Source organism: Montipora capricornis, chromosome 10, assembly GCF_036669925.1.
Source record: "Montipora capricornis isolate CH-2021 chromosome 10, ASM3666992v2, whole genome shotgun sequence".
Taxonomy (NCBI): domain Eukaryota; kingdom Metazoa; phylum Cnidaria; class Anthozoa; order Scleractinia; family Acroporidae; genus Montipora; species Montipora capricornis.
Window position 1 is genome coordinate 29,371 of NC_090892.1, and position 7,882 is coordinate 37,252.

A 7,882-nucleotide genomic window follows, 5' to 3' on the forward strand; every position below is an offset into this window, starting at 1 on the left:
TTAGAAATGTTCTGTGTGAAAACTATGTTCGACACTGAAATGTCTGCAACCATACCCAGTGACTGCTACATCACCGTAATAAAGAAAAAAGGTGATTTAATATATGTTCTGATCCTATATGACATGAAAACGCATAAACGCTTATTGAAATGGTATATTTCATTATATTAATGCAAAAAAACGCTTATCAGAAGTCGTCATTACACTTCATACAAAGTTTTTTCATACAAACAACGGCGGGTCAAAATTGTTGAGACACTCTTATCCTTTAGAGTCGATTGCAAGCACCGCGGCGCAAAATGCCCCCGCCCCCACCACCCCCGGACAAATTTGTGTTTTTCTGTTTTCTACGAGCCTTGTCGACAGCGGTACAACATTGATTAGGGTGGGGGAGGGAGGGGTATCCCCAAAACGTACTTTCTGGACAAGTTTTCTTTGCAAACAATGAATGTGTCGTTGCCAGTGTGCTCTGTTAGCAACTGTCTCACCTAATTTTGTCGCCCGATTGTCTGTTTCAGAAAACTTCCTTTATACCCTTTATACCGGCACCTATAGTCCAGTCTGTCCGTCAATATGACCACATGAGTGAAAGACTTTTTACAGGTCTAAAAAATTGCGGATAGTTTATTATTCTCGTTTTCGAGTGTGAAAAATGCGTTGTCCTGTGCGAAGCGAAGATTGCGACGTAAGTGCAAAGGACCTGTTCACTTTTGCCTTGTTTAATACGCTATTTGTGAGTAGCGTTAAAGCATGGATTGTTAAAGGGTTATGCCTCTAACTCCAATTCATCAGAAGAAGCCGATTTTGTTGGTCGAAGTGGTGTCGCAGATGAACGCGAAACAGAGATGGTGGCTGTTACAGCCGGGGAACACATTTACTTTCCACGCTCAAATTGCTATGTCGTTGCAAAAAGACTTTCCACTTTGTCGCAGATGCTTTGCAGAGCTGGTTGGTGGGAAATGAATGTTTTGGGAGTAAAGAAACAATATTTTCTCATTTACCACGAGTAACCACGAGTAACCACAAGATTATTACAAAAAGATAATGTAATTATTCTACTTGTTAATTAGGTTACTCGTGGTTACTCGTGGCCACTCCTCCGCGGAGTTCCTAAAATCAGAGTACGGCATTGTTTGCTGCTCTTTTTTTGTCCCAGGAGTTATAAACTGTCTTTGCTATTTATATTTCCCTCTTTTTTATGGGTCATATCCCTTGTAACAAGTTGAAATGGAATTATGTGTGGTAAATTTCAAAAGGGAATGCTAAACGTCACGCAATGTTCCGAAAGTATCACTTTATTTCAAGGTATGTCAAATCCAAAACACTGCACAAATCGTCTTGAAATTGTCATTATTTAGTACGATGTCCTTCCTCTCAATAATAAGCGTTTGTGGCGTGAACTTAACTTCGCTGCGCGTTCGACATCCACATTTTGGCCGTTGTAATTGACGTTCTCGGTAGTGATTACTTGCGTTAAAATTTCTTTTTTTTTAGAAGGCGGTATATCAAAGCCCGTGAGATATCACTTCCCCTGACAATATCATTCACTTTCCGCCCTTCGCAAATAGATGGCAAGCGTATACATGCCCTTATGGCAAGCGTATACATGCCCTTACCTCGTTAGAAATGTTCTGTGTGAAAACTATGTTCGACACTGAAATGTCTGCAATCATACCAGTGACTGCTACATCACCGTAATAAAGAAAAAGGTGATTTAATATATGTTCTGATTCCTATATGACATGAAAAACGCATAAACGCTATTGAAATGTGTATATTTCATATATTAATGCAAAAAAACGCTTATCAGAAGTCGTCATTACACTTCATACAAAGTTTTTTCATACAAACAATCGGCGTCAAAATTGTTGAGACACTCTTATCCTTTAGAGTCGATTGCAAGCTCGGCGGCGCAAATGGCCCCCAACCCCGCACCCCCGGGACAATGGTTTGTTTTTGGTTTTTCTACGAGCCTTGTCGACAGCGGTACAACATTGATTAGGGTGGGGGAGGGAGGGGTATCCCCAAAACGTACTTTCTGGACAAGTTTTCTTTGCAAACAATGAATGTGTCGTTGCCAGTGTGCTCTGTTAGCAACTGTCTCAACTAATTTTGTCGCCGATTGTCTGTTTCAGAAAACTTCCTTTATACCCTTTATACCGGCACCTATAGTCCAGTCTGTCCGTCAATATGACCACATGAGTGAAAGACTTTTTACAGGTCTAAAAAATTGCGGATAGTTTATTATTCTCGTTTTCGAGTGTGAAAAATGCGTTGTCCTGTGCGAAGCGAAGATTGCGACGTAAGTGCAAAGGACCTGTTCACTTTTGCCTTGTTTAATACGCTATTTGTGAGTAGCGTTAAAGCATGGATATGTTAAAGGGTTATGCCTCTAACTCCAATTCATCAGAAGAAGCCGATTTTGTTGGTCGAAGTGGTGTCGCAGATGAACGCGAAACAGAGATGGTGGCTGTTACAGCCGGGGAACACATTTACTTTCCACGCTCAAATTGCTATGTCGTTGCAAAAAGACTTTCCACTTTGTCGCAGATGCTTTGCAGAGCTGGTTTGGTGGGAAATGAATGTTTTTGGGAGTAAAGAAACAATATTTTCTCATTTACCACGAGTAACCACGAGTAACCACAAGATTATTACAAAAAGATAATGTAATTATTCTACTTGTTAATTATGGTTACTCGTGGTTACTCGTGGCCACTCCTCCGCGGAGTTCCTAAAATCAGAGTACGGCATTGTTTGCTGCTCTTTTTTTGTCCCAGGAGTTATAAACTGTCTTTGCTATTTATATTTCCCTCTTTTTTATGGGTCATATCCCTTGTAACAAGTTGAAATGGAATTATGTGTGGTAAATTTCAAAAGGGAATGCTAAACGTCACGCAATGTTCCGAAAGTATCACTTTATTTCAAGGTATGTCAAATCCAAAACACTGCACAAATCGTCTTGAAATTGTCATTATTTAGTACGATGTCCTTCCTCTCAATAATAAGCGTTTGTGGCGTGAACTTAACTTCGCTGCGCGTTCGACATCCACATTTTGGCCGTTGTAATTGACGTTCTCGGTAGTGATTACTTGCGTTAAAATTTCTTTTTTTTTAGAAGGCGGTATATCAAAGCCCGTGAGATATCACTTCCCCTGACAATATCATTCACTTTCCGCCCTTCGCAAATAGATGGCAAGCGTATACATGCCCTTATGGCAAGCGTATACATGCCCTTACCTCGTTAGAAATGTTCTGTGTGAAAACTATGTTCGACACTGAAATGTCTGCAATCATACCAGTGACTGCTACATCACCGTAATAAAGAAAAAGGTGATTTAATATATGTTCTGATTCCTATATGACATGAAAACGCATAAACGCTATTGAAATGTGTATATTTCATATATTAATGCAAAAAAACGCTTATCAGAAGTCGTCATTACACTTCATACAAAGTTTTTTCATACAAACAATCGGCGTCAAAATTGTTGAGACACTCTTATCCTTTAGAGTCGATTGCAAGCTCGGCGGCGCAAATGGCCCCCTCCCCCGCACCCCCGGGACAATGTTGTGTTTTTCTGTTTTCTACGAGCCTTGTCGACAGCGGTACAACATTGATTAGGGTGGGGGAGGGAGGGGTATCCCCAAAACGTACTTTCTGGACAAGTTTTCTTTGCAAACAATGAATGTGTCGTTGCCAGTGTGCTCTGTTAGCAACTGTCTCAACTAATTTTGTCGCCGATTGTCTGTTTCAGAAAACTTCCTTTATACCCTTTATACCGGCACCTATAGTCCAGTCTGTCCGTCAATATGACCACATGAGTGAAAGACTTTTTACAGGTCTAAAAAATTGCGGATAGTTTATTATTCTCGTTTTCGAGTGTGAAAAATGCGTTGTCCTGTGCGAAGCGAAGATTGCGACGTAAGTGCAAAGGACCTGTTCACTTTTGCCTTGTTTAATACGCTATTTGTGAGTAGCGTTAAAGCATGGATATGTTAAAGGGTTATGCCTCTAACTCCAATTCATCAGAAGAAGCCGATTTTGTTGGTCGAAGTGGTGTCGCAGATGAACGCGAAACAGAGATGGTGGCTGTTACAGCCGGGGAACACATTTACTTTCCACGCTCAAATTGCTATGTCGTTGCAAAAAGACTTTCCACTTTGTCGCAGATGCTTTGCAGAGCTGGGTTTGGTGGGAAATGAATGTTTTTGGGAGTAAAGAAACAATATTTTCTCATTTACCACGAGTAACCACGAGTAACCACAAGATTATTACAAAAAGATAATGTAATTATTCTACTTGTTAATTATGGTTACTCGTGGTTACTCGTGGCCACTCCTCCGCGGAGTTCCTAAAATCAGAGTACGGCATTGTTTGCTGCTCTTTTTTTGTCCCAGGAGTTATAAACTGTCTTTGCTATTTATATTTCCCTCTTTTTTATGGGTCATATCCCTTGTAACAAGTTGAAATGGAATTATGTGTGGTAAATTTCAAAAGGGAATGCTAAACGTCACGCAATGTTCCGAAAGTATCACTTTATTTCAAGGTATGTCAAATCCAAAACACTGCACAAATCGTCTTGAAATTGTCATTATTTAGTACGATGTCCTTCCTCTCAATAATAAGCGTTTGTGGCGTGAACTTAACTTCGCTGCGCGTTCGACATCCACATTTTGGCCGTTGTAATTGACGTTCTCGGTAGTGATTACTTGCGTTAAAATTTCTTTTTTTTTAGAAGGCGGTATATCAAAGCCCGTGAGATATCACTTCCCCTGACAATATCATTCACTTTCCGCCCTTCGCAAATAGATGGCAAGCGTATACATGCCCTTATGGCAAGCGTATACATGCCCTTACCTCGTTAGAAATGTTCTGTGTGAAAACTATGTTCGACACTGAAATGTCTGCAATCATACCAGTGACTGCTACATCACCGTAATAAAGAAAAAGGTGATTTAATATATGTTCTGATTCCTATATGACATGAAAACGCATAAACGCTATTGAAATGTGTATATTTCATATATTAATGCAAAAAAACGCTTATCAGAAGTCGTCATTACACTTCATACAAAGTTTTTTCATACAAACAATCGGCGTCAAAATTGTTGAGACACTCTTATCCTTTAGAGTCGATTGCAAGCTCGGCGGCGCAAATGGCCCCTCCCCCGCACCCCGGGACAATGTTGTGTTTTTCTGTTTTCTACGAGCCTTGTCGACAGCGGTACAACATTGATTAGGGTGGGGGAGGGAGGGGTATCCCCAAAACGTACTTTCTGGACAAGTTTTCTTTGCAAACAATGAATGTGTCGTTGCCAGTGTGCTCTGTTAGCAACTGTCTCAACTAATTTTGTCGCCGATTGTCTGTTTCAGAAAACTTCCTTTATACCCTTTATACCGGCACCTATAGTCCAGTCTGTCCGTCAATATGACCACATGAGTGAAAGACTTTTTACAGGTCTAAAAAATTGCGGATAGTTTATTATTCTCGTTTTCGAGTGTGAAAAATGCGTTGTCCTGTGCGAAGCGAAGATTGCGACGTAAGTGCAAAGGACCTGTTCACTTTTGCCTTGTTTAATACGCTATTTGTGAGTAGCGTTAAAGCATGGATATGTTAAAGGGTTATGCCTCTAACTCCAATTCATCAGAAGAAGCCGATTTTGTTGGTCGAAGTGGTGTCGCAGATGAACGCGAAACAGAGATGGTGGCTGTTACAGCCGGGGAACACATTTACTTTCCACGCTCAAATTGCTATGTCGTTGCAAAAAGACTTTCCACTTTGTCGCAGATGCTTTGCAGAGCTGGGTTTGGTGGGAAATGAATGTCTTTGGGAGTAAGGAAACAATTTTTTTTTCATTTACCACGAGTAACCACGAGTAACCACAAGATTATTACAAAAAGATAATGTAATTATTCTACTTGTTAATTATGGTTACTCGTGGTTACTCGTGGCCACTCCTCCGCGGAGTTCCTAAAATCAGAGTACGGCATTGTTTGCTGCTCTTTTTTTGTCCCAGGAGTTATAAACTGTCTTTGCTATTTATATTTCCCTCTTTTTTATGGGTCATATCCCTTGTAACAAGTTGAAATGGAATTATGTGTGGTAAATTTCAAAAGGGAATGCTAAACGTCACGCAATGTTCCGAAAGTATCACTTTATTTCAAGGTATGTCAAATCCAAAACACTGCACAAATCGTCTTGAAATTGTCATTATTTAGTACGATGTCCTTCCTCTCAATAATAAGCGTTTGTGGCGTGAACTTAACTTCGCTGCGCGTTCGACATCCACATTTTGGCCGTTGTAATTGACGTTCTCGGTAGTGATTACTTGCGTTAAAATTTCTTTTTTTTTAGAAGGCGGTATATCAAAGCCCGTGAGATATCACTTCCCCTGACAATATCATTCACTTTCCGCCCTTCGCAAATAGATGGCAAGCGTATACATGCCCTTATGGCAAGCGTATACATGCCCTTACCTCGTTAGAAATGTTCTGTGTGAAAACTATGTTCGACACTGAAATGTCTGCAATCATACCAGTGACTGCTACATCACCGTAATAAAGAAAAAGGTGATTTAATATATGTTCTGATTCCTATATGACATGAAAACGCATAAACGCTATTGAAATGTGTATATTTCATATATTAATGCAAAAAAACGCTTATCAGAAGTCGTCATTACACTTCATACAAAGTTTTTTCATACAAACAATCGGCGTCAAAATTGTTGAGACACTCTTATCCTTTAGAGTCGATTGCAAGCTCGGCGGCGCAAATGGCCCCCTCCCCCGCACCCCCGGGACAATGTTGTGTTTTTCTGTTTTCTACGAGCCTTGTCGACAGCGGTACAACATTGATTAGGGTGGGGGAGGGAGGGGTATCCCCAAAACGTACTTTCTGGACAAGTTTTCTTTGCAAACAATGAATGTGTCGTTGCCAGTGTGCTCTGTTAGCAACTGTCTCAACTAATTTTGTCGCCGATTGTCTGTTTCAGAAAACTTCCTTTATACCCTTTATACCGGCACCTATAGTCCAGTCTGTCCGTCAATATGACCACATGAGTGAAAGACTTTTTACAGGTCTAAAAAATTGCGGATAGTTTATTATTCTCGTTTTCGAGTGTGAAAAATGCGTTGTCCTGTGCGAAGCGAAGATTGCGACGTAAGTGCAAAGGACCTGTTCACTTTTGCCTTGTTTAATACGCTATTTGTGAGTAGCGTTAAAGCATGGATATGTTAAAGGGTTATGCCTCTAACTCCAATTCATCAGAAGAAGCCGATTTTGTTGGTCGAAGTGGTGTCGCAGATGAACGCGAAACAGAGATGGTGGCTGTTACAGCCGGGGAACACATTTACTTTCCACGCTCAAATTGCTATGTCGTTGCAAAAAGACTTTCCACTTTGTCGCAGATGCTTTGCAGAGCTGGGTTTGGTGGGAAATGAATGTTTTTGGGAGTAAAGAAACAATATTTTCTCATTTACCACGAGTAACCACGAGTAACCACAAGATTATTACAAAAAGATAATGTAATTATTCTACTTGTTAATTATGGTTACTCGTGGTTACTCGTGGCCACTCCTCCGCGGAGTTCCTAAAATCAGAGTACGGCATTGTTTGCTGCTCTTTTTTTGTCCCAGGAGTTATAAACTGTCTTTGCTATTTATATTTCCCTCTTTTTTATGGGTCATATCCCTTGTAACAAGTTGAAATGGAATTATGTGTGGTAAATTTCAAAAGGGAATGCTAAACGTCACGCAATGTTCCGAAAGTATCACTTTATTTCAAGGTATGTCAAATCCAAAACACTGCACAAATCGTCTTGAAATTGTCATTATTTAGTACGATGTCCTTCCTCTCAATAATAAGCGTTTGTGGCGTGA